Source organism: Phyllobates terribilis, unplaced genomic scaffold, assembly GCF_046119375.1.
Source record: "Phyllobates terribilis strain yellow unplaced genomic scaffold, ASM4611937v1 Scaffold_5__5_contigs__length_657084704, whole genome shotgun sequence".
NCBI lineage: Eukaryota > Metazoa > Chordata > Amphibia > Anura > Dendrobatidae > Phyllobates > Phyllobates terribilis.
Genome location: NW_027362765.1, coordinates 112,111,233 through 112,133,212, shown reverse-complemented (window position 1 = coordinate 112,133,212; position 21,980 = coordinate 112,111,233).

Below are 21,980 nucleotides of genomic sequence, written 5' to 3'. Positions count from 1 at the left end.
CTTCGCTCCACGCTCTCCTGTACTTTCCGGTACTGCTGCTGCCTCTCTGTGTCCCAGTCTGCTTCTGGTGAAGTGTCCTCGGGTGTCAGGACTCCCATTTCCAGGTCAACAGGTAACTTACCAGGTCTCGCCCTCATTAGGTAAGCCGGGGTACAGTTGGTGGAACCTACCGGGATGTGGTTGTATAGGTCCACCAGATCGGGCAGCTTCTCAGGCCACAGACTGCGTTCTTCCAGGGGCAACGTTTTCAGGAGATCCATTACCACCTGGTTCATTTTCTCACAAAGTCCATTAGTTTGCGGATGATAGGGTGTCGTCCTTATCTTCCGGCAGCCATACAGATTGCAGAATTCCTGGAAGACCTCCGCTTCAAAGGCAGGTCCCTGGTCCGTCAGCACTTGGTCCGGGTACCCGTGTGGACGGCAGAAGTGCTGCTGGAAGGCTCTAGCTGCTGTTTGAGCCGTTAAGTCCTTAACGGGGACGACAACCAAGAACCGGGAGTAATGATCCACAATGGTTAACGCGTAGACGTAGCCACTTCTGCTTGGGGTCAGTTTTACATGATCCAAGGCTACCAGTTCCAACGGCTGCCGGGTGACGATGGACTGCAGGGGAGTCTTCTGGCTGGCACGGTCCTTCCTTCTTAGGTTGCACGGGCCACAGTCTCTGCACCACCTCTCGATGGTTCCCCTCATGCCTACCCAGTGGAACCGCCCACGCAGCAGGAACTCCAGCTTCTTCCATCCGAAGTGTCCAGCCCCGTCGTGGTATGCCTCCATCACCATGGCTGCGTCTCTCCGTGGCACCACTACTTGCCAGATTAGTTCATGCGTCCGGGAGTTAACCATTCTGCGGCACAACTTCCCCTTGTAAAGGAACAGTCGACTCTTCTCAGCCCACAGTTGCTTGGCTTCCTCCGGAGCGTCTGGGTCAAGGCGAGCCTCTGGCCGAGTCAGCATCTCCTTTACCAGCCGGATGGCAGGGTCACTGTCTTGCGTTTCCTCCCAGTTGTAGTGAGGCAAGGGGTTAAACGTAGCGGCTTGCTTACTCCTTACCCGATGGGAATACTGGATAGTCCCATGGCGGTGGAACACGGGGAGTTCGACTTCTTCCAGTCCCTCTGGATCTTCTCCTACGTCCGGTAGGTTTGGCATCCTGGACAGGGCGTCCGCGTTGGTATTGGAGCGTCCTGCCCGGTATTTGATTGTGAACTCGTAGTTGGACAGACGGGCCATCCATCTCTGCTCTAGGGCACCGAGTCTTGCCGTGTCCAGGTGTGTCAACGGGTTGTTATCCGTGTACACGGTGAACCGGGAAGAAGCGAGGTAGTGCTTAAAGCGTTCGGTGACTGCCCACACCACTGCCAGGAACTCTAGCTTAAATGAGCTGTAATTCTCAGGGTTTCTTTCGGTGGGTCGCAGTTTTCGGCTAGCGTAAGCGATTACTCGTTCTTTCCCCTGCTGGACCTGGGACAGTACGGCTCCTAGCCCGATGTTACTTGCGTCGGTGTAGAGGATAAAGGGCTGGCTGTAATCAGGGTACGCCAGGATTTCATCCCCCGTGAGGGCCATCTTCAGCTGGCGGAAGGACTCTTCTTCTAACTTCTCCCATTTGAGGGCGGCTTCTGGTTCTTGGCCTTCCGGGACTGGCCTATCAGGAGGTCCTGCATAGGAGCTACCTTTTTGGTGAAACCGGGGATGAATCTGCGGTAATAGCCTACCAACCCGAGGAACTGCCGCACTTCCTTTACACTGGAGGGACTTGGCCATTCCTTAATTGCGGTGATCTTATCAGGGTCGGGAGCCACTCCGTCAGCGCTCACCACGTGTCCCAGGTACTGCACCTTTGGTTTCAAGAGGTGACACTTGGAGGGTTTTACCTTTAAGCCGTAGCTTGCCAGAGCTTCGAACACTTCCGCCAGGTGTTTCAGGTGGTCCTCATAAGTCTTGGAATATACGATGACATCGTCCAGGTACAACAGGACCGTCTCGAAGTTTCTGTGGCCCAGACAGCACTCCATTAATCGTTGGAAGGTTCCCGGTGCGTTGCAGAGTCCGAACGGCATACAGGTAAACTCGCTAAGTCCCATCGGGGTGGTGAATGCGGTCTTCTCCCGGTCCGCCTCTGCTACAGGAACCTGCCAGTACCCGCTAGTGAGATCCAAGGTAGAGAAGAAGTTAGCAGATCTTAAAGCAGCCAAAGACTCCTCTATCCTTGGTAAGGGTTACGCATCCTTGTGTGTGATACGGTTAATTTTCCGGTAATCTACACACATCCTCATGGTGTTGTCTTTCTTTTTGACTAAGACTAGTGGAGCTGCCCAGGGGCTACAGCTATCCCTGATCACCCCAGCCTCCTTCATGTCCCTAAGCATCCCCTTGGCGTGTTGGGGGTACGGGTCGATACCTCTCTTTTATGGGAAGATGGTCTCCCGTGGGGATGTGGTGTTCCACCCCTTTGACTCGCCCGAAGTCTAACGGGTGTTTACTAAACACTCTCTCGTACTCTTGAACCACCCGATAGACTCCCTGTTTCTGGTGTGAGGGAGTGGAGTCAGTACCCAAATGTAGTTGCTGACACCAGTCCTCCATTGTTTCCTTAGAGCCGTTACCTTCCTCCGGGGAAGATGGAGGCAAGGGTTCTACGGACTGTATGGAATTTTGATTGATGGTATACAATTTGGCTAGCGTGGCATACCGGGGCAGGTACACTTCCCTCTTCCCGATATTTATTATGCGAACGGGCACCCTCCCATGGCGTACATTGACCACCCCCCGTGCTGTCAAAATGGTGGGCCTACTGTCCGAGTAAACTGGTTCTACCATTGCCTGGTAATCTCTACCTCTCAGACCAATAGCTGCCCGGCACCAAATCATCATTTCACTTTTTGGGGGCATGGCAATAGGGAAAGGGTCACACATTCTTACGCTACCAATCTCACCACCGGAGAGTTCTATCTGTTGCCGTCGCATCAGTGCCCGGATCTCTTTCTGGAGCACTCGCTGCTGGCCGGAGCTGGCGTTCTTGGCAACCTGTTGTAAAAGGAAAATCACCTCTGCAAGACAATTTTCAATTACATTAGTTCCTAGAGTTATCTTTGGGTGACTCTCGTGTTTGTCAATGTCTACAATGATCAGTCCCTGTGCTGCCAGTTCGACTCTACCGATTTTAATGGTCACCTCTTTAAATCCAATCTGTGGCACGGGCTGACCATTGCTGGCGATGATACTCAAGTCGTCGTCAGGGTAGCGGGTGATATCCGAGTCATTCCAGTACTGCTTGAAGAGCACGTACGGGATAGTGGTGACCTGTGACCCGGTGTCCAATAGGGCACTCATAGGGATGCCATCCAGTACCACAGGCAAGACTGGACGTCCTCCCACATATCTGTCGCGCCAGTTCGATGGGCCTGATGATCTTTTTCCTGGGGTTTGGCCCTCTACCCCAGGTTGTGCCAGTTTAAAGGACAGTACCTTGCCATATGTCCGGGTTGATTGCAGCGGCGGCAGATGGGTTGTCCGTCCTCGTTGTATCGGTCGCTGGGTCTTCCTCTGGCCGGTGGGGTCCTCCTTGGTCGACGCCACGGGATGTCCTCCGGTCCGGATGCCAGCTGGATCTTCCCTGGAGTGGAAACCTGTAAAGACTGCACAGTTCGGGTTAGCGCAGCAACGCTTTTAGCTAGCTCTTGGACCTGATGGTGCAGGTCTGGAGCCAGGTCATTGTTCAAAGCCTGCGCATCAGCTCCCACAGGCCCTGCCGACAAGGGTGCCGCCTCCTGGTGGTAAGTGGTAGTGGGGCGTCTGTGGGTCACAACGCCACCTGGTGCCGGTTCTCGGAGCACCCGGATGGCTCTGTCCTTGAACTGTGCAAATCCCAGATGAGGGTCCTGTAAGGCCATTGCCCGCAACTGGGTTCGGTGGGCATTGCAATATAAACCCTCTATAAATTGTTCAGTCAACAGCCTGTCCTCGTCTCCCACGCCGTCAGGGTCGGTCTGCTTAATGGCTCTCAGGGCCTCTTGTAGGTTCAGGGCATAGTCCCTTATACTCTCATGTGCCCGCTGTTTGCACCCGTAGAATCTAAGCTTGATCTCGGCTGAGGTGCGGGTATCAAAGGTGTCCCTCAGCCGGGTTAGTATCTCTGCGACAGTCCTCCTCCCAGGTGGCCAGGACTTTACCTCCCTTTGGGCTGCCCCGGTTAATTGGGCCACCAGGATGCTCACTTTTTGCTCCTCTGTGAGGGGATACACCTGGAAGAGGCTATCCAGCTTTTCTCTAAAGTCATGCAGGGTATGTGACTCCCCTGAGTACTGGGGTAGCCAGGCTGCCCCCGGGATATAGGGCATGGTGAAAGGCATGACCGCAACGGCGGTGGCGCTGGCGGGGGTTGAAGCGGTGAAGCTCTCCTCCGTATCCGACATCCTTCTCCCCCCTAGTGGACCGTGGCCTACCTTGCGATGATCCTCTTCCGTAGGCCGCGGCTCCGCAGTGGATCGTCAGGGTTGAGGACCTTCCGTCGCGCTCCTGTGACGTCAGCGTCTGCTGGGCTCCTTCCAGGACCTTACGCGACGTCTGGACGTGAGGCGGGGCTTCAGTTCTCGCGCGCTTTTGGAGTCCACGCCCCTCTTCTTCCCGCGCGGCGTCTTCAAGATGGCGTCCAACGGCGGGAAAACTCCACGGAAGGCAGGAAGAAGGCTGAAAATGGCGCCGGATGGCGGGAATCTTCACCGATGGCGGGAAGAAGGCTGAAGATGGCGCCGGATGGCGGGAATCTTCACCACTGGTAAGTTTGAACAGTCTTTTTCAGGCACGCAGTACCCGGTGGTTGCGGGCACGAGATCCTGCCGACTACGCCAAAGGTTGACGCACCCCTGGGCCTGTGTCGCGCAGCGTTGCGCACGCGGGAGCTTACCCGGAGCCGGATCTGTTGAGGGTTGTAGTCTCGTGGCGGTGACCCGGTCCGTGCCCAGGGAGTCAGACTAAGTGGCGCTGTATTAGCGGTAGATGTTGTACGACTACGCCACCCGTTGAATGCAGCGAAGGAGCTACCGCTGCAGGGCAGACCGCTGAGGCCGGTGGTAGGATTGTGCAGCGTGATAGTATCACCCCCAACGGGAGGGGTATGGCCTCAGGGCAGCCGACGTGGATGATGGGGGTAGCAGGAACCACTCGGAGACGGTACGGTGTAGTTCAGGGTCTTTACTGGTGACAAAGATAGACCCTCCCGGAGTACTGGCTAGCGATTGGGGCCTGGTCAGTCCTTGAGCAGATGGGATCTCCCCTGGCCAGGCGGAGTTGTAGGCCTCCCAAACTAACTGTACTCTTCTGGCTACCTTGCTAGAGGCGGGTATAAGTAGCCCACGTCCCTGAGTGTACCGTGTGGTGCTCACCCGTATGGCCGGTGACTCGGGGCCTTCTAGTAGCTTCCGCTCCACGACGGCGGTGCTGGTCCCACGCGTGTGACCGTGCCTTCGGGTTTCTTGGCCAGAGGACCTGAAATCCCCTGCCGGTCGGTTTCTGCTGCTGGATAGGAGTTAGTCCCCACAGCCTCGGACTCCGGGTCCGGTGATAGCTTCTCAGTCAGGGCGAGCTCTGCAGCTGGCAGCCCCTGACTCCTTGTAGTACTGCTCCCACAGAGCTCCTGTTGTTTCTTCCTATGCTGCTTCTCTTCTCTGTCTCTACTTCTTCTCTACTCACTAACCCTGCCTCAGCCCTAGGTTTATCTAGGGGAAGTTCTTCCCCTCCCAGGACTGGGCAGGAGGTGTGGCATGCACAGGATCCCTGACCAAGAGACCTCCCACCTGCTCTCAGACATAACATTGCCGTTACTGTGAAAACCAGACCCCTGGGGTGCCACATATGGAGGAGACAGGTTGTGGATGGCTTTGCATGCCAAGGTTAGGGTTTTGAACTGGAGTCTCTGGGCAATGGGGAGCCAGTGAAGGGAATGACAGAGAGGAGAGGCCAGGGAATAGTGAGGGGACAGGTGGATTAGTCGGGCAATGGAGGAAAGCGAGAGTGTTGTTAGATTCAGGCCTCCTGCCCGGCCAGCTTCAAGCAGGGCAACAGAGGATTGCATGTAGCGATTTAAGCAGCCATGGTCACCTGAAGGTGACGGTGGGAAAGTGCAATTACTGTCGCAAGAGGTGGATAATGATGAGACACAATGGACAGAAAGTCAGGAGGAGGACCAGGGTGCAGAAGTGGAAGACAAAGCAGTGGTCGATAAAGTCACTGACCCAACCTGGCAAGGGGACATGCACAGCGAGGACAGCAGCACACAGGGGGAGGCGTAGCACCACAACAGGCAGGAACAAGCAGTGTGGTGGCCACAGACACAAGGCGGGCAACTTCTCCCTGGAACACCAACACGACGGAAGTTGCCAGTACGGCCATTAGGTTTTCCCGAGTCTGGTTCTTTTTTAAAGACTGTTGTTTAGATAACCCGAAAAAGGCCATTTGCAACATCTGCCAGGCCAGCATCATCAAGAGCACCAAAACTAGCAGCCTGACCACCACCAGTATACTCAGGCACATGACAGCAAAGCACCCGACTAGCTGCGCTGAACGCCAAGGTCCAGAAACAGTGTCTGCAGGTGACGCCACTGCCTCTTCTGCTGTTGTGCATGCATGCCAACCCCCTGTCCATGGTGCATGTGAAGATGCCTCCCTCCCTGCACCTGTTGTTGCAGAATTGCACAATCAGCGTCCAAGTCCTTGTCCCTTTGCAGTGTTCAGTTGTCCCTACCCCAGTCGTCGAATTGCAAGCGCAAGTATGCAGCCAACCACCCACCGGCCTCAATAGTAAACTGTCACATTTCTGGAGTGCTTGCTTGCAATTGAAATGTTGCCTCTTAGGCTTGTGGATGGGGAAGCTGTCCACAACCTCATGGCAGCGGCGGCCGAGGGTCCACAGCCGCCACAATTTCTCCCTGTGTCGTCTCTACCTTCCACAAGCAAGGGTCCCAGAACATTACCCGCGCCCTCCCTAGTGCACTTAATGGGAATGACCACCTAACCACAAACACGTGGACAAGTGAATGTGACCAGGGACGGTACATCTCACTGACGCATGTCACTGGGTTAATATTGTGCTCGGTCTCCTAGACAATGACAAAGTCATTCATTATGATAAAAAGATTATTATTATTATTATTATTATGATGATGATGATGGTTGGATCATCCATCTCCTTAGCTTTGTGTTACTTGGAATGCAAGTGCAAGTATGCAGCCAACCACCCACCCACCCACAAGCCACAATACTAAACTGCCACATTTCTGGACAGCTTGCTTGCACTTGAAATGTTGTTTTTTTGGCTAGTGAAGGAGGAAGCTTTCCACAACCTCATGACAACGGCGGCCGGGTGTCCATACTCGGTAAACAGCCGTCACTATTTTCCGGGTGTCGTCTCCGCCTTCCACAAGTGCGGGTCCCAGAACATTACCCGTGCCCTCCCCAGTGCACTTAGTGGGAAGGACCGCCTAACCACAAACACGTGAACAAGTGAATGTGGCCAGGGATGGTTCATCTCACTGACACATTCCACTGGGTCAATATTGTGGAAGCCGGGACCCTGGGACGGAAAATGTCCTCCCGATGCAGAGGATTGCGGGCCCTGGGTCAATCAGGGTTGCCCCTACATTCTACAGCTTCTGCACCACTTCCTCCTTTTCAGCCTCGATCTCCATCACTTGATTCATTTTTTCAGGAGATATTCCAGATTATTTACTTAAACTTCATATGTGCCAATAACAATAAGCAGGACAATATGCTAAGGAGACAAACCACACACCGTTGCAGAGTTTTGAAAGCTGTATCAAAGAACTTGGTGGCGGATCTGAAGCTAGGCAAGCTCGCACGCACACGTACCATGCCTGGCCCATGTGCTCAACTTAGTGGTTCTGCAGTTTCTCAAAACCTAACCGGATCTGCCAGAGTGGCTTGTGAAAGTATGCTGCATGTGTGGCCATTTCAGAAAGTCAGCTACAGCTTCTGCCACCTCGGCAGCGCTTCAGCAGCGTTTGCAGCTTCCAGCTCACCGATCGGTGTGCGATGTGACCACGTATTGGAAATCAACATTGCAGATGTTTGGAATGATTTTGAGCAGCAGAGAGCAGTTGTTGAGTACCAGCTTCAACACGTCCGTTGGCATTCAGGTCAGCCTCCGCACATAAGAGCTGATGATTGGGCTTGGATGTCTGACAATTGTGCCGTCCTTCAAAACTTTGTGGACTCCACCAAGATGGTGGGCGGCGATGATGCCATATTAGCATCACCATCCCACTTCTCTGTCTACTGAAACACTTGCTTGTCATAATTAAAGAGGAGGCATTGCAGGCAGAGCAAGGAACTATACAGGGTGACTCTACTCAGCCCAGTCTCTTCTCATCTCAACGCAGATTGGGTGATAATGAGGAGGCAAAGGAGGAAGAGTACATAGACAGTCGTCCTCTTGGTGAGAACAGGGAAATCTTGGCTGTTGGCAGTCTGGCACACATGGCCGACTTTATGTTCAGCTGTCTTTACCGTGACCATTACGTTGTACTCATTTTGGGCATTACAGAAAACTGGCATGACACGAGAGAATTCTTGGAGATGGAGGTGTGAGGTTCTGATTAAGGAGGATGGCAGTCTTAGATCAGTTGCAGAATGGAGGGAACAGGAGGGATGATACACAGAAATGAGGGATGAGATATAGGGCGGTGCAGAACTGTGGAGAGCTTGGTGGGTGAGAGAGATGAGTTTGTATTGTATTCTTTAGTGATTGATTGTTTAACCTAACCAGTGCAATGACTGGCACAGGGTAGAGGCGTCGGTGAAGCGACTTGATAGAAATACAACCCTGGCTGCTGCGTTCAGAATGGATTGGAGAGGAGACAGTTTGTTTAGAGGGAGACCGATTAGAAGAGAGTTGCAGTAGTGAATAAGAGCGACAGTAAGAGTTTTGCAATATCAAAGGTGAGAAAAGGTCGAATTCTGGAGATGTTTTAAGGTGCAGGTGACATGAACTAGTGAGTGATTTTCCACGTTGAATAAAGGAAAGTTGTGTGTCAAATATTACTCCAGGACAGCAGGCATGCCGAGTGGGAGTTATAGTGGCACCACCTAACAGAAATTGCAAAGTCAGGTATAGGTAGGTTAGTAGAAGGAGGAAAACAAAGGAGTTCATTTTTGGAGATATTAAGTTCAGGGTCTTGTTGAAGAATTATAACAAAAAAAAATTCCCATATGAAAACGCTGGTGGCAGAGGTCACAGTCAGACAGTTCATTGGACAACCAAGGAGTACAAGTGAGGGACACACATACCAGATGCGGCAGAGGCAGGAGAGTGCTGTCAAAGGTCTGGGACAGTTTTCTCAGACCCTCCCAGCGCCCAGGCCCTCATACTCTGGGGTACTCTGACAATGAGGGAAAGGTTTTATAAGATGCTGAAGGACTACCTTGACGACCATACCAGCGCCCTCTATGATTCCTCTCTATCTCTGTGCCTTACCGCTGTTGGGTATCCAAGCTGAGCACGCGGCATGAACTGTCTCTCTATGCTTTGGAGGTCCTGGCCACTAGCGTTTTGTCAGAGATGGTGTTTAGTGCCACCGGAAGAATTATAAATGATAAAATTGACAGGCTGACTCTTATAAAAATGAACAAGGCCTGGATTGGGCCAGACTTCTCAACACCACCAGATGATAGCATCAAACATAAACTTAAATCCAGTGGTTATTTTTTGGGGGGTCTATTACCATGCACCCCTTCACACCCAGACATGGGTATACACTTCAGAAATTGTTCTATTTTATGTCGCCCTCCTCCTTCTCTTCATCCTCCACCACCATATCACCAGGGTGACCGTGATGCAACACCCACATAATTTTTTTAAGGGTGTTTCTGATTAGAGACAAGTGAAAATTTCAATATTCGTTTCGGATTACAATCGCTGTTTTTGCAATATTCACCAATGTAATTGTCGAATATTTACCGAATATTGCCGAATGCCATTGGATTCAATGGGTGGCAATACCAAACGCATACACAACACCTTCAAAAGGGACCAAAATCTGCCAAAACACAACAATTTAGGGGCAGTAAACCAGGAAAGTGCCATCAATTGACCCAGGGTACAAGTAGTGTAATTATTATTATTTATTATTATAGTGCCATTTATTCCATTGCGCTTTACATATGAAAAGAGGTCACTGACTGGTACAAGAGCAGAGAGGACCCTGCCCATGAGGGCTCATAAACAGTCTATAAGGAATGGGTGAGGATACAGTAGGCGAGGGTACAGCTGGTTGTGCAGCGATATGGTGGAGTGAGGGTTATTGCAGGTTATAGGCTTGTCGGAAGCGGTGGGTCTTCAGCTTCCTTTTAAAGGTTTCAACAGTAAGTGACAGTCTGATATGTTGGGGTACAGAGTTCAAGAGTAGAAGGGATGCACAGGAAAAATCTTGTATGCGATTGTCAGAAAAAGAGATAAGACGGGAGTAGAGAAGGAGATCTTGTGAGGATCGGAGGTTGCGAGCAGGTATGTACCGAGAGATTAGGTCACAGATATATTGAGGAGACAGGTTGTGGATGGCTTTGTATGTCATGGTTATGGTTTTGAACTGAAGTCTCTGGCCAATGGGGAGCTAGTGAAGGTATCTTATAGATTGCTTTCTTATATATTGCTGAAGCCAGTCCACAGTAAAACAGCAGCCATAGAGTGTCCGGGAACCTTCCCACAGACTTTTCTTAGCAAGGGCTGCTTCTCGGCAAGGTTAGACAGGCCCACCACAAAACTGGCGAGTCCTCTGGTGGGCCCAATGTTCTTCACTCTGACTGCTTCTTGATGAGAGTTGTCTTTCACCACAGCCATATTCTATAGCTTGGTGAAAGGAGGGAAACCGTATCTACTCCGGCTGTCATTTCTCCGCCACCAGGTTCCAGCCATAGTCACACCACATGACCATGCCTGGCTGTATGTTCAGCGGTGAGAGCCACAGATCAGGCTGCTGTATTACAGCTTTCAACAACTCTGCAGTGCTGGGCGGTTTGTCACCTAAGCATGGAGCATATTATCTTCAGCACAGTCTGTTGCCGCTTGGCCAAGGCAATTCTGCAGTGCTTCCAGCTTGTGACTGATGTGGTCATTTCAGAGATGGAGGCCGAACAAGAGGAGGAGGAAGAGGTGCAGGAGCTGAACAATGTGATTACATTGAGGTTACATTGGCGACTCTGGTTTTTATACTAAAGAAAGATCCTACTGTGTGTTTATTTATTTATTTATTTTTACGTTTCAAATGTGTATTGGAGTTCGTCCTAATTTTTGGCAGCCCTTGAAATTGCTGCATATGCAATAACAGTATAGGAGACCTTAATAATGGGAAGGACAATTCAAATAGATTCTATATTCTAGAATATTAACTGTTTTATCTGAAATTCTTTTACGGGTGAGGTATCGCAGTATGGATAGTGTATTACACCGTTCCAGCCAGGTATTATTGCCCTATACTGCGTGCTGCTGGTGCTACCCAAAAAAATGTAGAATCTATGCTATTCCCTATCGATAATGCTGTTAGATGAATTTACAATAGGGACAGGTGCTGCTAGGTGGTATCATCACTAGCTACAGATGCGTGTTCATTCTGGTCGCATATATGTGTTCCACAGTCCATAACTTTTTTTTTATTTCTTTGGCCTTATATACAAGTCATTACCCTGGAAAGAATATTTCTTAACATTTTTTCCATTTTAGCTTGTTTTTTGCATGTTTTTTTTTGTCTGTCCGTAAAAGTGGCATAATACTCTGACAACATTGTTCACAGATATGCTATTTGTCAGTGGCCAATTGTGAATAGATTTGAACCCACAACTGCAATAGTTTAAATGGAGTGTAATATTTGACACGCTCACAAAAATTGCTGTATTATTAGGGCAGTCATATGGGATAACGTCTGATGGCCACGGTTTCAGGCAGTCGCCTAATAGTATGGTATTTGTCAGCGACCAAGTGTCAGTTGGTTCAACAAAACACAGGTGGCTGACTTTAAATGGAGTGGAATATTTGGCTCCACAAAATTTCTGTATTATTACGGCAGTCATATGGCTCACGTGCGTCTAATCATTGAAAGAAGTTCCTCTTCTTCCACAATACTGTAATATGAATAAAACTAAAAAAATCTGGCTGTATTCTGTGAACAAGCAAATGGAGCAGTAAAATTGTGTACACTGACACACTGCTACAAACTGTAAATGGAGGACCATATTTTCCACGTTCACTACAAGTGGCTGGATTTGGAACGCAGTTATATGTGATACGTCTGACGCAGAACCACAGTTTTAAATAGCGGGCCTGTAGTTTACTAATACTATTCTTCACAGTGACCACATGTGAATAGCTTCACTGACACACTGCAACAAACTGTAAATGGAGGCCAATATTTTCCACATTCACTACAAATTCTGGATTTTTATCCCTGTAATATGGAAAAGATCTGGCTGTATTCTGTAGTGCTAACAAGCAAATAGAGAAGAAAAATTGTGTACTCTGGATTGCTTTTTAAGCAAATAATCAGGATTAAGATAAAAAAAAATTATCCCTGGCCCTTGATACCTGGGGCTATGTCTACTGATATCTGTAACAGCAGGATCAGTCAGAGCGTGCAATGGGACCCTCTTTTACTGTATGCACTGCAGTCTGCCACATACCCTGCCTGCCTTGGTTTTTAAGCAAATAACTAGGATTAAAATAAAAAAAATTAGCCCTGGCCCTTGATATCTGGGGCTATGTCTACAAATATCTGTAAGAGCAGGATTAGTCAGAACATGAAATGGACCCTCTTGTGCTGTATGCACTGCATTCTGCCACAAACCCTGCCTGCCAGCCTAACTCTTGCCATCACCACTGAATATATGCAGCTGGATTAGTACTCAGAAGGACTGTTAGTTCAGATGGATATATAGATATGCTGTGGAATACTTTTACTAACTATAAACAAGCAAATCTCTCCCTGACGCAGCAGCGCCTCTCCCTACTCTGCCTGTTTCCGGGGTAGACTGTGACGAGCCTAGCGTCACCGGGTCCTAAATAGACCTGATGACGCTGTGCGGCCAGCCAATCACTGTACTCACAACCAATATGGCTGTGGCATTACAGTGCATGGCAGGCAATCCCTGCATGTTCATTGACTCTCTAAAGAACGCCAAACATGCAGGGAGGGGACCAGAGCTCCCACCCGAGCAACCCGAAAATACTAGCCGAGCTTATCGAGCACCGTGATGCTCGGGCAAGTACCGAGTAGTGGCGAGCACGTTTGCTTATCACTATTCTATAAACATATGCATTCCCAATGGTGTCCTAAAAAAACAGATGTCAGGAATTAAGGTGTTAACCAAAAATATCCAAATTTATGTTATTAAATCTGCTGTAATGCACTTAAAAATAATAACCCTCCAAACACATACATCTCCACACGTAAATAAGCATACGCCTGCACACTCGCATCCCCACATACATCCATAACTTAAGAACAGCTTTAAGTGCAGAAAAGTAGCTTGCCATTTGACTGATGCAGACACATTTAAGAAATTACAGGAGGTGGGTGTACAGAAGAGGAGGACATCTTTGTAATTACTATCTCTCAGTCTCTAGTATCTTATCTGACTATCTATCATTCTATCTATTTATCTACTCATGTAAGCTAGTAAGTCAAAAATTATCCGCACTCTGGCTGTAGAGTTACTTTTAATCAGATTTCAGGAAAGACAAATACATCATGTTTCTACATAATATACTGCTTTTCAATACATTTTATCCGTCTGTCAACAAGTATTCGTATTCGCTCATTAAGAAAGTAATTTAGGCTGAGCTGAGAGCCATGAATGCACCGCTGTCTTCACCTCTTCATCAGATGTGGGTCTTCGTCCTCGTAGAGCAGATTTGCCACACAATCTACTGTCACTCGTCTAGTCAGCAGAATGAGTTCATGTGCAAGCTCAATGTTGTCATCAGTCGTGGACGGTTATGTCATTGGTGCAACCTGTGCAGTCAGACAAGAGCTCAAGAAGTAAAGGCCCCGTCACACTAAGCGACGCTACAGCGATCCCGACAACTATACGACCTGTCAGGGATCGTTGCTGCGTCGCTATGTGGTCGCTGGTGAGCTGTCAAACAGTCAGATCTTCCCAACGACGCAGCAACGATGCGGCGCCCCGTAACGATCTGTATAACGATGCACGCCTATGTGTTTCTGTGTCTGAGTCGTCAACAAGGTCGTTGGTAAGGTGTCAAACACACCGATGCATGCTACCCAGCGGGGCTTCAACGATCAAAGAAATGTCCAGACCATTCTGACACGACCAGCGATCTCACAGCAGGGGCCTGGTCGCTGCTACGTGTCAAACGTAGTGAGATCGCTACTGAGGTCGCTGTTGCGTCACAAAACTTGTGACTCAGCAGCGATCTCGCTTAGTGTGACGGGGCCTTAAGGAAGTCCATTACCACTTCGTAAGCAGCGAGCAACTTCTCTCATAGACAAGACTATTGTGCTGGAAAGGGCTTCGTATACTGTTATTGCACAGGGGCCCTTTTCTCTCTGTGTCCAGCACTGGCTGTTCAGCTCCTTATTCATTGCTGATACTTGAGCAACCTTGAACTTCTCAATCCATCCATAAACATTTCTTCTCAAACAAACTTTTTTCTCCATGCTGGGGACAAAGTTTTCGATAAGTATCGGTATCAGACTCACCCTCAGACCACTACTACACGTTGCTCTACTTTTGTGCAAATCATAAGTGGGGCAGCCATCGTTTCTCATACTGCAGGCAGCAATGAACTGATGCAACACATTCAAGCCTGCAAAACAGTGACTGGAGAGACAGGGACATCGTACAGAAGGCGATGAAAAGCAGTGTGGCCAACAACATTTTTAATATAACCAGAGTGTGAAAATTTTTTGACTCACCCTCATGTATATGTTTTCACAAATATATTTGTTTCTTTATAATTAGTTCAACTCTTTTATTCAATCCAATGTATAATCTCCAGCTCCTCACCATGCAGTCAGCTTTTACTAACATTTATGAAAGAATGACTCATTCTAAAGAGCTCACTGAAACTAGCGCGTTTCTTTAAGGTTATCTGCATGCAGAGTTTTTTGAGGCATACAAAAAGGTTGCTGTGAAGTGGACACCACTTCAGGAAATGTTCCTTTAAGGACAACATCTGCAAGGAGTCTGTATGTTCTCCCCGTGTTTGCGTAGGTTTCCTCCGGGTTCTCCGGTTTCCTCTGACACTCCAAAGACATACTGATAGGGAATGTAGATTGTGAGACCCAATGGGGACAGTGATGATAATGTCTGTAAAGAGATGTGGAATTAATGGCGCTATATAAGTGAGTAAAATAAATAAATAGTTCTTTGTGGAGATTTTAAAAGAGTTTTTTGTTTCCTGAAGAGGTTTTGAAGCATTTTTGGAAGAGTATCCTTCCTGAATCGTTTTTTTTTCAGCCTTTTGATTGGACAGTGCCCAGCTAGGAGAGAATTCCATCAGAAGTCCGTTTTAAAGAAGGGAGATTTTTTTTAAAACTTGAACCTCATAAAAACATTACATATATGGACAGCAATAAGGTTTTACACTGGATACAAATACTAAGAGTCTTTCAAGCATTTTTTAAATGATTTTTCAGGTATATTTCGCTGCTGACCTGCTCAAAAAAAAACTCATCAAAAAACTCTGTGTGAACCCTTACAGGATACCACCATTGTAACAAGTCAGTTGTGAAAGCATTTAGGAACTACAGCAGATCAGCCATAAAGTGGAGAACACGTGCAGTTGCAAAGCAGGGCTACTGAGTGCTGAGGCGTATAGTGTATAAAAGTCACGAAAACTCTCAATAATTGCAAAGTTCCAAGTTTACTTTGGCATTAATGTCAGCACAAAAACTATGCGCTGTGAATTTCATGACATGGGTCTATAGGGTAAAGCAGCTACATGAATGACTTACATCACCAAGCACAATAGCAACGGTTGGATGGAGTGATGTAAAGCATTTAACCACTGGACTTTGGAGCAGTGGAAACGTTTTCTGTGCAGTGACAGATAAACCTGTCCGGTAATTGGCCTCTGGGTCTGCCTTACATCTAAAGATTCCAATGGACACCATTAAAAATTGTGGCAGATCAAAGAGCCATCACCTCCATGCTCCAACACTCACTCCAGCAGGCTGCTCCAGGCCTGCGATCTGCCAGAGGTTGGAGTCATGCCTTAGACATTAGGCATCGTGATGATATAACTTCATTGTGCCACCCGTGCCAGGCTGCAGGAGGAAAACACATAGGTGGAAAGTGAGGTGAGTGTTTATTTTAATTTTTTTATTGCCAAGGAATAGAAGAGGCAGCTATTATAATATGGAGGCACAGAGGAAAACACTATTACTATATAGAGGCTCAGAGGGACAGACTCTTTTTATATGGCCATATACATACACGATGCATCGGCATACTGGGACTAATGAAAACATGAACTCCAATATTGCTGTAAATGTTAAAAATGTAAGGAACTTAGCATTTTTTGATCAAAGAATGCAAAAGCCAACCAGCCATGTCATTGTGTAGCTAAATATGGATGGTCACTAACCACTGTACGTCCTACCTCTCCATGTGCCTGAAGTCAAAAAGCCTTATTGTCATCTGCTGGTTGACCGCAATCAAACGGAACCAAGATGCCTTAGGAGTGTTGAAGGGAGAACAGATTTGAATGTGAGACCTGGTCAGGTGAAGTCCAGTGAGAAGTTTTTAAATATGTCGAGTACGCCAAACCTGAGGTGATTTTGGTGCCAAGCTGCAGAGAGAAGGGGACGCGTGCGGGATGCGCTGAGGAAACCAGCCTGACAGGTCGGAGGCAGAGACCTACAAGGCAGCACAGGCGGACGCCGGTGAACAAATGCTGGATTCACCGCAGAGGTCCCTCGAGTACCGCGGCCACTGAGGAAAGCCGGGATCTGCTTGTGGTACTGAGTGACTTCACAGTACCCGACATTGCCCGTCAACAGACAAGGTCTGGACCCCGCTATCCAAGGCGCGAGAGACCGCCTCCAACGGCCGATTAAAGAGGAGATAAGAGAGAACTGCATCAGAGGAGTCACACCAGCAGAAACAGAGGAGCTGTATTGCTGAACAGGGCCGACACTTCAAATGATCATCCACGGTACCGGGGGCAGTGGGATTTAGGATGTCAGGTTGGAAGGGGTACGGGCGAAGTGGAAAAAGCCAAACTAGATTTAATCAAAAAGTTTGGACACACTTTCTCATTTAAAGATTTTTCTGTATTTTCATGACTATTAAAATTGTACATTCACACTGAAGGCATCAAAACTATGAATTAACACATGTGGAATTATATACTTAACAAAAAAGTGTGAAACAACTGAAAATATGTCTTATATTCTAGGTTCTTCAAAGTAGCCACCTTTTGCTTTGATGACTGCTTTGCACACTCTTGGCATTCTCTTAATGAGCTTCAAGAGGTAGTCACCGGAAATGGTTTTCACTTCACAGGTGTGCCCTGCCCTGTCAGGTTTAATAAGTGGGATTTCTTGTCTTATAAATGGGGTTGGGACCATCAGTTGTGTTGTGCAGAAGTCTGGTGGATATACAGCTGATAGTCCTACTGAATAGACTGTTAGAATTTGTATTATAGCAAGAAAAAAGCAGCTATGTAAAGAAAAACGAGTGGCCATCATTACTTTAAGAAATGAAGGTCAGTCAGTCCAAAAAATTGGGCAAAATTTGAAAGTGTCCCCAAGTGCAGTTGCAAAAACCATCAAGAGCTACAAAAAAACTGGCTCACATGAGGACCGCCCCAGGAAAGGAAGACCAAGAGTCACCTCTGCTTCTGAGGATAAGTTTATCCGAGTCACCAGCCTCAGAAATCGCAGGTTAACAGCAGCTCAGATTAGAGACCAGGTCAATGCCACACAGAGTTCTAGCAGCAGACACATCTCTACAACAACTGTTAAGAGGAGACTTTGTGCAGCAGGCCTTCATGGTAAAATAGCTGCTAGGAAACATAGCATCAACATAGAGTGTACAGGGAAAAAAAAGAAGCATTCAAAGAAAAGAACACGGTCCCTACAGTCAAACATGGCGGAGGTTCCCTGATGTTTTGGGGTTGCTTTGCTGCCTCTGGCACTGGACTGCTTGACCGTGTGCATGGCATTATGAAGTCTGAAGACTACCAACAAATTTTGCAGCATAATGTAGGGCCCAGTGTGAGAAAGCTGGGTCTCCCTCAGAGGTCATGGGTCTTCCAGCAGGACAATGACCCAAAACACACTTCCAAAAGCACTATAAAATGGCTTGAGAGAAAGCACTGGAGACTTCTAAGGTGGCCAGCAATGAGTCCAGACCTGAATCCCATAGAACACCTGTGGAGAGATCACAAAATGGCAGTTTGGAGAAGGCACCCTTCAAATATCAGGGACCTGGAGCAGTTTGCCAAAGAAGAATGGTCTACAATTCCAGCAGAGCATTGTAAGAAACTCATTGATGGTTACCGGAAGCGGTTGTTCGCAGTTATTTTGGCTAAAGGTTGTGCAACCAAGTATTAGGCTGAGGGTGCCAATACTTTTGTCTGGCCCATTTTTGGAGTTTTGTGTGAAATGATCAATGATTTGATTTTTGCTTCATTCTCTTTTGTGTTTTTTCCTTGCAAGCAAATTAAATGAAGATAATAATACCAAAGAATTTGTGATTGCAATCATTTTCAGGAAGAAACTGAGTATTATCTGACAGAATTGCAGGTGCCAATATTTTTGGCCACCACTGTATATATATATAAATAGTTTTTACATATCTCTGACTGCCCTCACTTCGTGTCTCTGCGCGTTGCATTTCTGACACCTGCATTACAGGCGAAACCAGCCTCGTGTGATTGGGGAGTGAAAAGGAAACCAGGAGTAGCTCGCAATTAGACTTTGCATGGGCAAGATGGGTGGATGAGGGGGCTGAGCCCTGGAGGTGGCCACATCCCCCCGATATGTACTAAGTAGTGTTGAGCGAGCATGCTCGACACTGCTCGGTACTCACCCGAGCATCTCACTACTCGAGATGTTCGGCGAGCACCGGGTTACTCGAGTGGGAGCTCGCGTCTCCACCCTGCACGTTTGGCGCTCTTTACAGAGCCAATGAACATGCAGGGATTGCCAGCCAGTCACTGTAATGCCGCAGCCATGTTGTTTGTGGGCATTACAGTGATTGGCTGGCCGCACAGCGTCACCTCGAGTATTTAAAACCAGGCGCCGCCATCTTGGACACAGTCGCTGCGGATCAGACAGTGTAGGGTCAGTGCTGCAGAGCTAGGGAGAGATTTATACTGTGAAATAGCTAGTGTAGGGTCTCTAAAGCCTGCAAAATCAAACAAACAGTCCTTGTCAGGACTAATATCCATCCCAGATATCAGGCAGGCGGCTGTATAGGAGACGCAGTGGTTATACCAACAAACACTGCATTACAGTCCTGTGTGCTGCTCCTGCTGGTCAAATTTCTCGACTTAGCCCCATTTCTCATCAGGGGCCAGGAAAAATCTTTTTTTTTTCATCTAAATCCTGTTTTTTCTTTTTCCCCCTTAGTCAGACTGTACAAATACCCGTCTTATTAACCTTTTGGTATTCCCCCAAAAAAAAAAAAAAAAATTGAGTGTGTCTGTGAGTGTTCAGACACCAATATATCTGTTTAAAAGAGTCTGGTGTAGGCCAGAGAACTAGAACTGTGTTTTTCCTCTTCCACGGTTCAAATCTGGGTGTTATCAACCTTCTTGCCTTTTTTCCATAAAAATAAACAGTTTGAGTGTGTCGCTGACTGTTCAGACACAAATATATCTATACACCAGGAAATTATAACGGTGGTTTTGCAGTTCCACGGTTCAAATCTCCTTTTTATTACCCTTTTGCGAGTGTAAGCTATTTTACTTCATTTACAATGGGCAAGGCGCGTGGCAAGGGACGTGGAACTGGACGTTCTGGTGATGGTGCGTGCAGAGGACGGGGCCGTGGCCAAGGTGTAAATGTGCGACAACCAACAGCCACATCTTCTCGCTCCCAGTTCTTGACCGAATTACTAGGGAAGCACACAACAGCACCACTATTGCGAACTGATCAGTGTGAACAGGTTATTAATTGGATAGCAGATAATACTTCCAGTCACATGGGCACCACCACCTCTTCCACACAGTCAAGTGTTAGTAGCCTTGAGTCTTGACTGCATACTCCTCCTCTCCCTCATGCTCCTTCCTCCCACCATGCCGAGTGTCGTCAGACAGCAACTGATCCCACAGTTGGACACTCTGAAGAGCTGTTCACTGGTCCATTTCCATATTTGTGCCCCTCGCCTGCTCCGCTTGAAGTGGTGGAAGAGGAGATGCCATGTAGCGATGGTCAAATATTTGAACAGCCACGGCCACAGGAAGGCGACGCTGGCAATTTGTCATAAGAGGTGGACGATCTCGAGACACAATTGCCACGAAGTGAGGAGGAGGACCGTGGTGCGGAAGTGGAAAAGGAGGAGGTGGTGGATGATCTAGTAACTGACCCAACGTGGCAGGAGGACACGCAGAGCGAGGCCAGCAGCACACAGGGGGAGGGAGGCAGAGTACCCCAACAAGCAGGAAGAAGCAGTGTGGTGGCCGCAGACAGAAGGCGGGCAACCGTTCCCAGTAACACCAACATGAGGGACGTTGCCAGTACAACTGGTAGGTCTTCCAGAGTCTGGAATTTTTTTAAAGACTCTGCTGATAACCCAAAAAAGGCCATTTGTACCACCTGCCAGGCCAGCATCAGCAGGGGTGACAAAACTACCAGCCTGACCACCACCAGCATGATCAGGCACATGTCAGCAAAGCACCCCACTTTGTGGGGCGAACCCCAGGGTCTATGACCAGTGTCAGCGGGTGTCACCACTGCTTCTTCCGCTGTTGTGCATGTAAGAGAAACCCCTGTTGTGCGTGCAAGGCAATCCCCTGTCCATACTGCATGCAAAGATGCATCAACGTTCACGTCCACGTCCCACCGCAGGGTTCAATTGTCCATATCCCAGACCTTTGAACGAAAGCGCAAATTCGCAGCCAACGCCCCACAGGCCACAGTCCTAAATTCGCACATTTCACGACTGCTTGCGTTGGAAATGCTGCCTTTTAGGCTGGTGGAGACGGAATCCTTCCGCAACCTTATGGCGGTGGCCGTCCCTCGGTACTCGGTCCCCAGCCGACACTATTTTATCCGGTGTGCCATCCCCGCACTACACAAGCACGTGTCCCAAAACATCTGCCGTGCCCTCAACAACGCAGTTACTGGGAGAGTCCACCTGACAACGGACACGTGGACAAGTGCTTGTGGCCAGGAACGGTACATCTCCCTGACGGCACACTGGGTAAACATAGTGGAAGCCGGGACCCAGTCGGACCTTGGGACGGAACACATCCACCCCACGCCGAGGATTGCGGGCCCTATGTCAGTCAGAGTTGCCCCCACAGTGTACAGCTCCTGCGCATCCTCCTCCTCCTCATGTTCAGCCTCCAACTCAGATATCACCACATCAGTTACAAGCTGGAAGCACTGCAGTACTGCCTCAGCCAAGCTGCAACAGGCTGTGCTGAAACTCATAAGCTTAGGTGATAAACCTCACACTGCTTGTGAGTTGTGGACAGCTGTGAAAGAGCAAGCAGATCTGTGGCTGAGACCGCTGAACCTACATCCAGGCATGGTCATGTGTGACAATGGCCATAACCTGGTGGCGGCTCTGAGGCGAGGCGAGATCACACACGTACTATGCCTGGCTCATGTGCTTAACCTCGTGGTTCAGCGGTTTCTTAAATCGTACCCCGAGTTGCCAGATCTGCTCGTCAAAGTACCTCGCCTGTCAGCTCATTTTCGGAAGTCGGCTACAGCTTCTGCCACCCTTGCTGTGTTGCAGCAGCGTTTGCAGCTTCCGGCACACCGACTGGTG